Source organism: Triturus cristatus, chromosome 3_1 (assembly GCF_964204655.1).
Source record: "Triturus cristatus chromosome 3_1, aTriCri1.1, whole genome shotgun sequence".
Classification (NCBI taxonomy): Eukaryota; Metazoa; Chordata; class Amphibia; order Caudata; family Salamandridae; genus Triturus; species Triturus cristatus.
The window spans coordinates 888,044,903-888,058,030 of NC_140583.1; positions in this window are offsets into that span (position 1 = coordinate 888,044,903).

Genomic DNA, 13,128 nt, shown 5'->3' on the forward strand with positions numbered 1-13,128 from the left:
AATTATGGACTTTTTGGTGGTCATTGATTCGGTGAATATTTTAAAGCGGCAACATTTACAGTTTTTATAATTTAAACTTATATAATTTTGTTAGCCGTAAGCATTTCATATATGTGTGATTTGTATTTTCTGGCATTTTACTGAAAATAGCATGTTGGGTTTTTTTTAACAATCTTTCTGCTTGTTTTTTTTTTGCCCGCTGTTAAGTGATGAGTACGATTGAAATCACTATTTCAAGTGAAATTCAATATATTCTGAGAACAGCAAAAAAGGCAAACAAATGACTTTGTGGAAATTATACTGTGTTGTAAAAAATGCATTATTACATGTTATAACTATTTTTTTTTTCTTTCACAGAACCTAATTTTAAAATAAGTAATTTACATCAATTAGATTGCAAAGAAAATCTGAAAAAAATGTATACCATTTTTTATTTCTATTACTGTGAAGGTAAGTTTAACTAAGTATTAATATGCAGACTGGAGAGATCTGCAAGAAGCTACAAAGTTTAAACACGTTTTTAAAAACACTCTGTTTATACCTATGTAGTTTTGAAATCTGACCGTAATCAGATATCATGTGACCTGCAAAAAAAGAGATTTGAGGGGTTCATAATATTTCCCATTGTACCTATTGAAGGACCGCAATCATTTCAATCATTCTTCTTTGAACATCTTTGCAGACAAAACTCTGTGCTTACATTCTATCATTCGCAAGCAATTTTAAAAACAGAAATATGTCACTTTTTGTAACATAGTTATTGCGCAAGACACTCTTCCATATTTACAAAGAGAGGAAAAGGCACTCTGTGCACTTTTTATACTCCATGTAAATACAACCTCATCATACACACCACTTTGCGTTGAAAGGGTGTTCTATAAGTGTTGTTGTGCATGATTGCTCTGAATACTCATAGAACAAGACACATCTCTAGATTTATCAGAAATCATAAATCTCGATATGTGTGTGAATGCTGCACCATTCTAAAATTGGTATAGGAAAGCACAACAAGGAGAAATGTTTTCATTTCTCCACATTTTTATATCTTCAATGCATGCTAAAATGTTCAGCATACATTGAAGGAGAAAAATGTGTTTTCTCATTGTTTTTGTGCAGGAAGGTGTGTCTTCCTGCACAAAAACAAACAGCACATGACACAGATATCCTTGCACTATGGTGCAAGGGTGCCTGTGTCACCACATGGCTGCAGTTTAAGCAGCCGTGCAGAGAGAAGCATAGATTTGCAACATATTTATGTACATATGTTGCATCCCTGTGCTTCGGAAGTACTACAACACACTGCAGTTAAAGAGGTTACTGTGTGATGCTGCAGCACTTCCTCATAGTTCTGCACTTATACATTCACCATATGCTACTAATGCATTCATTCAGTCAATTACGTACTACACATACATTCATCTAAACTTTCACACACTAACAAAGAAATATAGCTCTTTTTTTAAACCAGGAAAGTTAGTTCTTACAAGAACTTTTTTTTTTCTTCTTTCTTCTTTTATATTTTTTTGGGGAGTTTTCTGAACAATTTTTAAATTGTTTTGGTTTTTCTGGAAAAAAAAGGAAAAAACAGAACAGGAGGAAAAAAACAATGAACTTCAGGGAAAAAAAAAAAAACTAGCAATGGTGACTTTCTTGCCTACGGCAGATCAGATCGATAGACTGCTCTCCGTAGCGTAATGTCGCATTGCATTTAGTGCAGAGCACTTTCAAAAATTGGAATTGTGGACGGATGTCCAAATATTGTGCTGAAGGATGCACTCTTGAAGTGCTCGGCTGCGATGAGTCGGAAGGAGCAGGAGCGACTCTCATCCTTCAGCATTCCTCCCGAGCAAGATTTACCAGATGAAGGGTCCTCAGGTGCATCATCATACTCGCCGTTCCGCAAGAATACTTCTTGATTGGATCCTCATGAGACAGCACTTTCTGGCAGATCTTGCAAGTGACCAAGGTGGCATTTGTCTTTGTTTGCCCCTCTGGATAAGTAAAAAATTTCCACACCACAGATGAAAAACGTGGTGTGCGTGCTGGCTCTTCCACAAAATCATCCTCAGATGTATGAGGAGATGCAGAGATGCCTGCTGCCCTGAAGCCATTGTATGTTCTGAAAAAAAGTTTGAGCTAAGTAAAAACTTATTCAAAAAAAGCTTCTTCTCTGTAGAGATGCTCTTCCAAAGAAGGTCAAAGAAGAATGATTGAAATGGGTGGGGTCTTTCAATAGTTAGAACAGGAAGTGTAATGAACCAATCAAATGGGATCCGCGCACCCTGCGCTTACGCAGCACGCACCCAGCGCGCATCCACGAAATTGAATTTAAAAGGAATATAGGATTAGATGTATAAATATATTACTTTTAACAGTAGTTTAGAGTTTCTCTTCAATTAATATTCACATGAAATATATATATATATGTTTTTTTAAATGTTCAATATTTCGCAGGATCCGCGCACCCACCGTGTCATACACGCATGTGATGCATCGCAGAAGCGTGGAAGCGTCGCGTTATGTAATCGTACGTGTCGCGTATAGGCTTGGAGTCGTGTACTGGTCGCATTGGAATCGCGCATCAAACATATACCCAACGCATACCGTGCGCGGATGCTATCGCGTAGGGATCGAGAACGGTGCGCATAGGGTGCGCGGATCCCAAAAAAGTGAAAAAATACAAATAAAGAATCAAGTTTTGAAAATATAGTTTAAAAAATATTTGTAAAAATATAAAAAAATATTTTTAAAAACCCAATAAAAACAAATAATATGTTTTAATTTTTAAAAGAATTCATTGAAAAAATAAGTTGAAAAAATGGTGATAAAAAGTATTTAAAAAAAAGATAACTAATGAAATTGCCACACTGAAATTGAAAAATATAGAAATCAAATGAAAATCATTAAACGTGATATCTTTAGAGATAAGTTATAGATAGGAATTAGCATTTACAAAACCTTTGAAATTCACTGAAAAAACTATAGGTTTCATGCACTTTATAGTTAGGAATTGGCATTTAAAAAACCTTTGAAATTCACTGAGAAAAACATAGGTTTCAGGGGCGTTATAGTTGGGAATTGGCATTTTAAAAACCTTAGAAATTCACTGAAAAAACCATAGGTTTCAGGGGCGTTATAGTTAGCTGGACATTTCCCTCATACAAAACCCTAGAAATTCCCCCGTTATAGTTAGTTCAGCTAACTATAACTCGCGCCCCCGCAATGCACTGCTGATGACGTCACATATTGCATCACTCATGACATGGTCAGTGACATCACTGATGACATCACTGATGACATCTCAAATGACATCACTGATGACGTTATCCAGTGACTGTGTGTTTTTGTAAAGTTTAAATATGTTTAATATATATAGGAAAAGGCCTATGGAAGAATGAGTGGGTGTATAAGTGTGTGAATGGTTGATTTAGTAGGTGCGTGACTGACTCTATAAGTGAGTCATTAAACGTATGTTACTGCAGACTAGTGACTAAACTGTGTGAATGTCTGTATCTGTCTGTCTGTTGCTGTGTAAGCGGCTGTATGGTCTTCTGAATAGTTACATGAGTGTCTATATGGGTAATTGATTGGTTGTCTGAGTATCTGTATGGGTGTCTGAGTGTTTGTGTGGGTGGTCTGTTTGTGACTCTGTGCATTGATGTGTGAGTGGGTGATTCTATGGGTGCATGGCTTTAAGAGTGCATCTGTGATAGACTGTATGGTTAGGTGAGTGTATGTGTGGGTGTGTTAGTGATTGACTGTATATCTCAGTGTTACACGTGTGAGTAACTACATCTGTGACAGCCAGTATATATGTGTGTAAGAGTATATAAGTGTGTATATGTGAGAGTGTGTGATTGTGAGAGTGGCTGTATGGATGAGTGTGTGCTTGTATCAGTGATTGTATAAGAGCGTAAGAATGTGGTAGTATTTTTATGAGTAAGTGAACTTGTGTGAGTATAACTGGATAGATGAGTAAATGGGAGTGTGATTAATTATTTGCATGACTGAATAGGTGTGTGAGTACCTCTATGGATGATTGGTGGTGTGTGAGTGTCTATATAGGTGTATAAATGCATATGATAGTCCTGTACTGAGTGACTGTAAGTATGAGTGACTGTACAGGTGAGTGACTGGATGCGTGTGTAGACCTAAGAGTCAATGAGTGGGTATGTAGTTATTGTTATTGGAGTATCTTTGGTTTTGAGAATGTACGTCTGAAATTTTCATTGGGTATATCAAAGGGTGTGAGAAGATGCACTAATTTATCACATGGATGACGTCATCAGTGATGTCATCAGTGATGTCATTTGAGATGTCATCAGTGATGTCATCAGTGATGTCACTGACCAAGTCATGAGTGATGTAATATGGGACGTCATCAGCAGTGCATTACGGGGGCGCGAGTTATAGTTAGCTGAACTAACTATAACGGGGGAATTTCTAGGGTTTTGTACGAGGGAAATGTCCAGCTAACTATAACGCCCCTGAAACCTATGTTTTTTTCAGTGAATATATATATATATATATATATTACCTATTGGCAGTCGCCAGTAGGAAGTTATAGTAAGGATCTAGTTTGCACAGAAGAGCGTTTATTCATTTGCCAACAACCTTGGTGTTGTTTGCCCAATCCTCACGAAAGTTTGAAAACTAAAACACAAGTCTCTTCAACTGCTGTCTTTAAAGTTTTGGGGTGATCGGTCAAGCGGGGCCGGAGAAATGGGGGTCCTAAAATGCTTTTTCTCCATGTTAATTTCCATAGGAATCTTTAGATACAGCTACAGCCCGAACTGCTGAACGGAATTACACCAAATTCGGCAAAAATGTAGCTCTTGGTCCAGAAAGCACTCTTTTTGTTAAATGTTCTAAATCTGTTCGGTAGTTGCTGAGAAATTTAAAGATTTCTGAGATATGCAACTGTGGCGTGGTGAATCGGCAACCTCTCTTGATCTCATGCCTGAGATCTGATTGGCTGCCAACATTTCAAACCAGGAAGTGTTGGCAGCCATCTTATGACTCGGTTTAGCCGAGTCACAAGAAAAGGGATTTAAAAAAAAGATAATGGGCAAAGTAGAAATACCCTGCCTCTTATGCCTCTTGGGGTGGGTCCTAAAGGGACCCCAGGGCCAAAAAAATATATATTTTTAAACTTTTCGGCGTGAGTAGCATTGGATTTGCAATTCTGGTCAAAAATGAAAAAAAAACTAAGCACGGGGTTTCTCGATTCATTTGATTTAGGCTCCTGGGTGGGACAGGCCCCAAAGGCACTTAAAAATATTGATGGGGGCCCAGAGCCCGGGTACCGCCACATCCCTGGGGCTAAAGACAAAGGAAATATGGGGTTTGCCATGCAATCCCCCTGCAGCCCCAGGGACCACCACCTCCCTGGGTCTATATTCAAAAATAATAAGTGAGGGGGCTCCAGCCCTATCAGGCAGCCCAGGGACTGCCACCTCCCTGGGGCTAACTCACCCAAATGCAGGGGGGGCTCGCAGCCCCCCTGCTGCCCCAGGGACTGCCACCTCCCCTGGGCTATATTAAAAAATAATGTGTGGGGGGCTCTGGTCCCCCCACGCAGCCCCGGGGACCACCACCTCCCCAAGGCAACCCTATGTTTTACATACAGGGGCTGCATGGCTCCCACAGCCACAGGGCCACCACCTCCTCAAGGTTTAATAATGTTGGATGGGGCCACACAGCCCCCTTCATGGAGCTGTAGATGGCCCTGGGGATCGCCACGCCCGAGGGCTGGCTCCAGCAATGTCTTGGGGAGCCCATCCCCGGGAAATAGCAGCATGATATGGCTTGGAGGGAGCAGTGCTCCCGCCAAGCCATAACAAAGACTGCTCTGCTTCATGGACGCAAGAGGATTAAAAAGGTTCTTGTTTCCATGAAGTGGAGCAGAATTGCAGAACTGTCAGCAGCTTCCTCTATCCAAAAGCAAAGCCGGCTCCCGCAGGAGGTGGGTAGCTGGCGGGGACCGCGGGGGACTTCAGGTTCCCCCGTGGTCCCCAACAATGTGTCCTTGCCCCAGGGGTTGGGGTCCTCGGGGCAATATCGAAAAAGATGAAGGCCTGGCCATGGAGGATGTATCCCCTGGTCTGAAATAGGCCTTAGGACTGGGCCGCTTGTTACCTCCAGTAGGTCCCAAAGAGCGGGAGTGTTGAGAGGACTTATAGGCCACGCCCCCTTTCTCCACCACTCTGCAAACACACCTCCTGGTGTGCTTCTGGTTGGGGAATGAATTCTACTATACTCCTGAGGGCCTCAGGACTAAAGTGGATTACTTCCCCCAACCAGTTGTGCATCAAGACAAGAGGCACATTTGCAGAGTGTTGGAGAAAGGGGGCATGGCCTCTGACAACCTCTCAGCAATCCAGCTGTATGGGTGTTGCTTGAGGTGGTAGGAGGGGGAGTTGGCCCCATGGACCCTCAAGAGCCAAGGGGACTTCATCCTCCAGCTAGTAGTGCGCCAGGAGGTGCGTTTGCAGAGTGGTGGAGAAAGGGGTCATGGCGTCCGACAACCTCTATGCAATCCTGCAGTGTGGGACTTACTGGAGGTAACAGGAGGGTGAGTTGGCTCCAAGGTAGTCTTTGAGGGCCAACTACCCCTCCTGTTACCTCCAGTAAGTTCCACACAGCAGGATTGCTAAAGGTCTTTGGAGGCCATGTGTTACAAATGAATGAAAGCTAGGTAGTCCAAGGATGTGGTTCAAGATCTCAGCTTTATTCTTTAAGCAGGATCCACAACAAGTTCATGCTATGCCTCAATCAATGTCTAGCAATGCCCCACCAGGAGCAGCCTCCCTGCTGCTCAGCCCATCTCACCAACTGATCTTTGCTTCCACTCAAACACACTCAACATTCCGATGACATCACACAGACTGAGCAGCAAGGCAAGGACAGCAACAGAGAGGATGCATCATTTACTTCCTAGATTATAACACATCCCCCCCCTCATCAAATTTGTGAAAATAGGAACATGCAAGAACAATGTACTTTCATGCAATTCGTGAAGATAGGAAAATGCAAGAACAATGTACTTTCATGCAATTCGTGAAGATAGGAAAATGCAAGAACATGTACTTACATGCAATTTGTGAAAATAGGAACATGCAAGAACAATGTACTTTCTTGCAACAAGACTAAATAAATAGATTGTGCGATGATAGAAAGACACACAAACCCAAAAACCAATGAGCTTCAAGTATAACACGAAGCTTCAGAATATAACCCTGGGAGGGGTAATCTTGCAACCCCTGACAGGAAAATCAAGATGATAAAAAGATAATAAGTTTCCACACGTGCGCATCCGTTACCCACAGACCGAACACTTAACACAAGGTAACCCATTCAAGGGTACCACCAGACATATAAGTCTGAGAAGCCTCCAAATAAGGATCTTCTTGCGTGCGCACCCATAACGCACAGACTGACACCTCACACAAGGTAACCACCAACTCATGGGTAAAACCAGACAGGTAAGTCTAAGAAGCCTCAAAACAAAGAGCCTTCTTGCGTGCGCACCCATAACGCACAGACCAACACCTCACACGAGGTAACCACCACTCAATGGTAAACCAGACAAGTAAGTCTGAGAAGCCTCAAAATAAAGAGCCTTCTAACGAGCGTACTCGTAACACACAGACCAACACCTCACACGAGGTAACCACTAACTCAATGGTAAACCAGACAAGTAAGTCTGAGAAGCCTCAAAATAAAGAGCCTTCTAACGTGCGTACTCGTGACACACAGACCAACACCTCACACGAGGTAACCACCAACACAATGATAACACCAGACAGGTAAGTCTGAGAAGCCTCAAATTAAAGAGCCTTCTAACGTGCGTGCACTTGACACACAGACCAACACCTCACACGAGGTAACCACCAACACGATGATAACACCAGACAGGTAAGTCTGAGAAGCCTCAAATTAAAGAGCCTTCTAACGTGCGTACACTTGACACACAGACCAACACCTCACACGAGGTAACCACCAACACAATGATAACACCAGATAGGTAAGTCTGAGAAGCCTCAAATTAAAGAGCCTTCTAACGTGCGTACACTTGACACACAGGCCAACACCTCACACGAGGTAAAGTTTAATTAAGCACACACTATACTCTCTTTCTCCCTCTTATCCATACAAACACACAAAACGGACAACCCTCATAACCACCAGCTCACAGGACCGGGAACACCAAAACACCTCCCCTACAACACCCATATACGCACTACAGTGCAGTAACACTTGGACTTAAAAGGTAACACAAACACCCTCCTCTTCTGCAAAAACCCAGGACTTAGAACATACGTAATCCTTAACTTGAACACACCTAACACCATATACTGGTGATGACATACACCAGAGAACCTTCACTCATCACACCAAATATTCTTAAAAGAACATAGTAAAATCTCATAAGCGTGGAAAACCAAAACGAAAGTATATGTATGGCGTAAAACATCAAGCAAGACATAGACTTTACATATGAGAAATTTAACCAAACAGTCAACGTGACCGGTGAGCGAACTCTCACCCGAGGCTCACAGGTGCAAAGGGAACCTTCCATCCGACTTTGCCTCTCTCTTGGTAACCGTGGAACAAACACCCGAGGCACACAGGTGCCTTCAGACAGCAAATCCAAAGGAACTCCTCCAAGTGACTTCTGCGTTCCCTTTGGAACTTGTGGAAAATCGCTGCAAGTCAAAACAAAAGGAAATCTTCCATGCCACTCCGCGTCTTGCACAATCGCCGCTCCTTGAAAGTGAATCTTGTATGCGACTCTGCGTTGCCCCTAGTAACCACAGAAAAATCTCCGCTCCTCCAATAGAGCCCTGAATGTAAAATGGTGGCACGTACATGACAGCGCGTCGGGTGGCTCCCGGCACGTTGTCGCATGCAGGCTATGGAACAGGCATCAACAGCGCTCGTCGAAGAGGATCCATGGCAACCCCAGCGCTCACTAAGAAACAGGTACTACTGCGCGCGCTGTTTAGGGCACGAGCGTCGTTTTCAAATTTAATGCCACAGCCAACAGACGCTTTAAATTAAGATTAAGATATTGTAGAAATACCTCCTCTCTTCAGTCACGATCCAAGTACACTAGTAAATCCAACCCTCCTTCGTTCAGACACACGCCGGTTCGTTGTATAAATACAACATTGCTCCGTTCAGTCACACGCCGAACACTAGTAATTCAAGATTCCTCCAATTCGACACACCCCAGTTGTCCTGGTACTCTGTAGGACAGCAACTTGAACAGCTCTCCAAACCTTGATGTGACATGAACACCGAGACTTGCATCCATTAGTTCCGAATGTGCTTCGAGGCATCTCATGTCAGCAAGTAGCAGAAAGCCGAGAATTCGTCATCCTCTGCATCATAATTTGGTATCACATTAGGTAGAAGAGTCCGTTTTGCACCTCACAGCAGACCAATTTAGACAGGCAAACAGAAACTGGCACAATCACGTCGTGGGCGACCGTTGACAGGGTCACTGGTGGGGCATTAGGGATGCCAGGTTTCTCCAAATCCAGATGATTCACTTACAGAAATTGATTTCTTCACTTTTAAAAGTCCAATGAGCACGCAGGTTCTTATAACTCGTCGCCAGTGTTACAAATGAATGAAAGCTAGGTAGTCCAAGGATGTGGTTCAAGATCTCAGCTTTATTCTTTAAACAGGATCCACAACAAGTTCATGCTAGGCCTCAATCAATGTCCAGCAATGCCCCACCAGGAGCAGCCTCCCTGCTGCTCAGCCCATCTCACCAACTGATCTTTGCTTCCACTCAAACACACTCAACATTCCGATGACATCACACAGACTGAGCAGCAAGGCAAGGACAGCAACAGAGAGGATGCATCATTTACTTCCTAGATTATAACACCATGCCTCCTTCCTCCACCTCTCTGCAAATGCCGCTCTGCTTGCGGTGGACTACTGGTTGGGGAATGAAGTCCACTTTACTCCTGAGGGACCTTAGGGGCCCAGAAGCCTTCCTGCTACCTCCTGTAAGTCCTACACAGTGGGATTCCTGATAGCTGGTCGGAGGCCCAGCCCCCTTTCTCCACCACTCTGCAAACATGATTACAAGTTAAAAAGCCATAGGAATTCACTGAAAATCAATAGGTTAGAGGGATGTTTTAGTTAGGAATTAGCTTTAAAAAACCTTAAAAATTCACTGAAAAAAACAATGTTACAGGGACGTTATAATTAGCAAATAGAATTAAACCTTAGAAATTTACTGAAAAAAACAAAGGTTACAGGGATGTTACAATTAGAGAATAGAATTTAAACAAAACCTTAGAAATTCATTGAAAAAAAACAAAGGTTACATTGACATTATAGTTAGTCTCATGTTTCACTTGTGCAAAACCAGAGAAATTCAGCAGGTATAGTTAGCTGAGCGAACTATAACTTGTGCCCCCGCAATGCACTGCTTATGAGCTCACAAATTAAATCACTCATGACATGGTCAGTGATATCACTGATGAGATCACTGATGACATCTCAAATGACATCACTGATGACATCACCCACAGAATCTCTGATGCACCCACTCACACCCCAATATAACCTTTCATACACCCTCTCCAATTTCTACACTTTCAGTCTCAAAACCATTACACACCAATACCAGTACTAACACTCACTCACTAATTCATAGGTCTACAAACACATCCACTCAGTTACCCATTTACCAGCTCACTTACTAATACAGCCACTGGTATATCCACTCATACAGCCATACAGCCACTCACACAGTCAGTCACTCATAGAGCTACTCACACACCTACTCACTCACCATAGCCATTTACTCACCTATACATTCTCACACACACCCACTCATTTATTCATACCGATAATAACATATGCTCACTCACTTATTCAGTTACTGACACAAGCACACACTCTCGCAATCACTCAGTCACAGATACACTCAATCATATACTCCAACACTCACCTATACTGTCTCGCACATATGCAATTACTCACCCATAATACCACTGCCACATCCATTCACTCACTGGCACAGCTATACACACACACACTCTCCTAAGCAGCCAATGACACACACACTCACTAACTCATCAAGCCACTGACTCACCCACGCACTCATCCATACAGGCAGTTACATACCCCCAACCCTACCCATACAGACATTGAGACAGCCATACATGTACTCAGGCCACCAATCACTCACACATACTGAAACTCACACACTTATACAACCACTTAGACACCAACTGACAGACAGATATAGACATTCACACACAAAGTCACTCACCCATACATTCACTGAGACATTTAATTAGTCACTTATACAGTTACTCATGCACCCCCTGAATAATCCATTCAGGTACTCCAACACCCACTGATTCACCAATACACCTTGGTATGTATAATTAGCACTCATAAACTTTTTTTTTAAACTCACAGTGACTGAATGATGTCATCAGTGATGTCATTTGAGATGTCATCAGTGATGTCACTGAAAAAGCAAAGGTTATAGGGACATTATACTTAGGCTCAGGTTTCACTTGTACAAAACCAGTGAAATTCAGCAGTTATAGTTAGCTGAACTAAATATAACTAGCACCCCGCAATGCACTACTTATGACCTCGCAAATTAATCACTCATGACATGGACAGTAACATTACTGATGACATCACTGAAGACGTCTCAAATGGCACTATTGAGGGTCCTTGGGAGCCAACTCCCCCTCCTCTTACCTCCAGCAAGTCCCACACATTGAGTTCGCTGAGAGGTTTTGGGTGGCCACGCCCCCTTTTTCCACCACTCTTCAAACGTGCCGTCTGGTGCACTACTTGTTGGGGGACGAAGTTCTCTTGGTTCTTGAGGGTCCGTGGGGTCAACTAGAAATCCTGTTACTTCCAGTAAGACCCACACAGCTGGATTGCTGAGAGGTTCTCAATGGCCATGCCACCTTTCTCCACCACTCTGGAAACGTGCCTGCTGGTGTACTGCTGCTTGAGAGAAAACATCCACTTTATTCCTGAGGCCCTTGGGATGCAACGGGACCTCATCCCCCCACCAGCAGTGCACCGAGAGGCATGTTTGCAGTGGGTTGGAGAAAGGGGGTGTGGTCTCTGACCACCTCTCGGCAATACTACTGCGTGGGGCTTACTGGAGATAACAAGAGATCTTTTTGGGCCTGTTAGACCTGTCAGCCCTAGGGTGGTCTTACCCTGCTTTTTCCCTTTGCGCCTCATTTTTTGCCACCATATTTTTGTTGGACCTAGGCCTCTGGGCGCCTTACCACTGCCAAACAGTGCTGAGGTGCAGGTGCTCTCTCCTAATAACATGGCTGCCACAGGCCCCTGCTACTGCGGAGTGGCCATTGAACACACACGCACCAGTAGTTAGGAGCAGGCTGGGACATACTGCTACTGTATCTTTGTCGTCCCGCCTTTTTGTCCCATAGACAGACATGTAGAAGCTCCTGGAACCTTCCAGCCCAGGGAGGAGTTATGCTTTGCCGCCCTTCAGGAGGGTCACCTGACCTAGGGGTATAAGAGGAAAGGAGGGAAACCTGACTAGTTAGTTGGGGCACCACTGAACCTGGGGGAACCTCTGCCGGAGTATAGGCGATTGGGCCTAGGGGGAAACCTACACTACTGAGACTGACTGAGCTTAGGCCCTGCTGTACCCAAGATAGCTGAGGGGCTCTGCCAGCCTGCTGACCTTGCCCAGTGAGGGGAAAACCCAGGAGACCAACTCCAGTGTGCTGCAGGGAACCATCCTGCTTTTTACGCCTGCCAACTCAACCCCCATCTTTCCCCCAAGAATCTGCAATGAAGACCTGCTAACAACTAGCACTGGGACTGAAGCGCTGGGGACCCTGTGAGCGCTGCTGCTGGGGGATCACCAGGTAAAGCGCTGTGCCAACCAAGCGCTATATTGACAGAACTGTGCCCCCCCTGCACGCTGTGACTCACTAAGCGCTGTGGTAGCGCGTTGTTAATGCCCCCGGTACCTGCCATCTCTCCTGAAGGAGTCTACACGTCCACCCTGAGTAAGCGCTGCTGCTGGGGGATCACCAGGTAAAACGCTGTGCCATCCAAGCGCTATATTGACAGAACTGTGCCCTC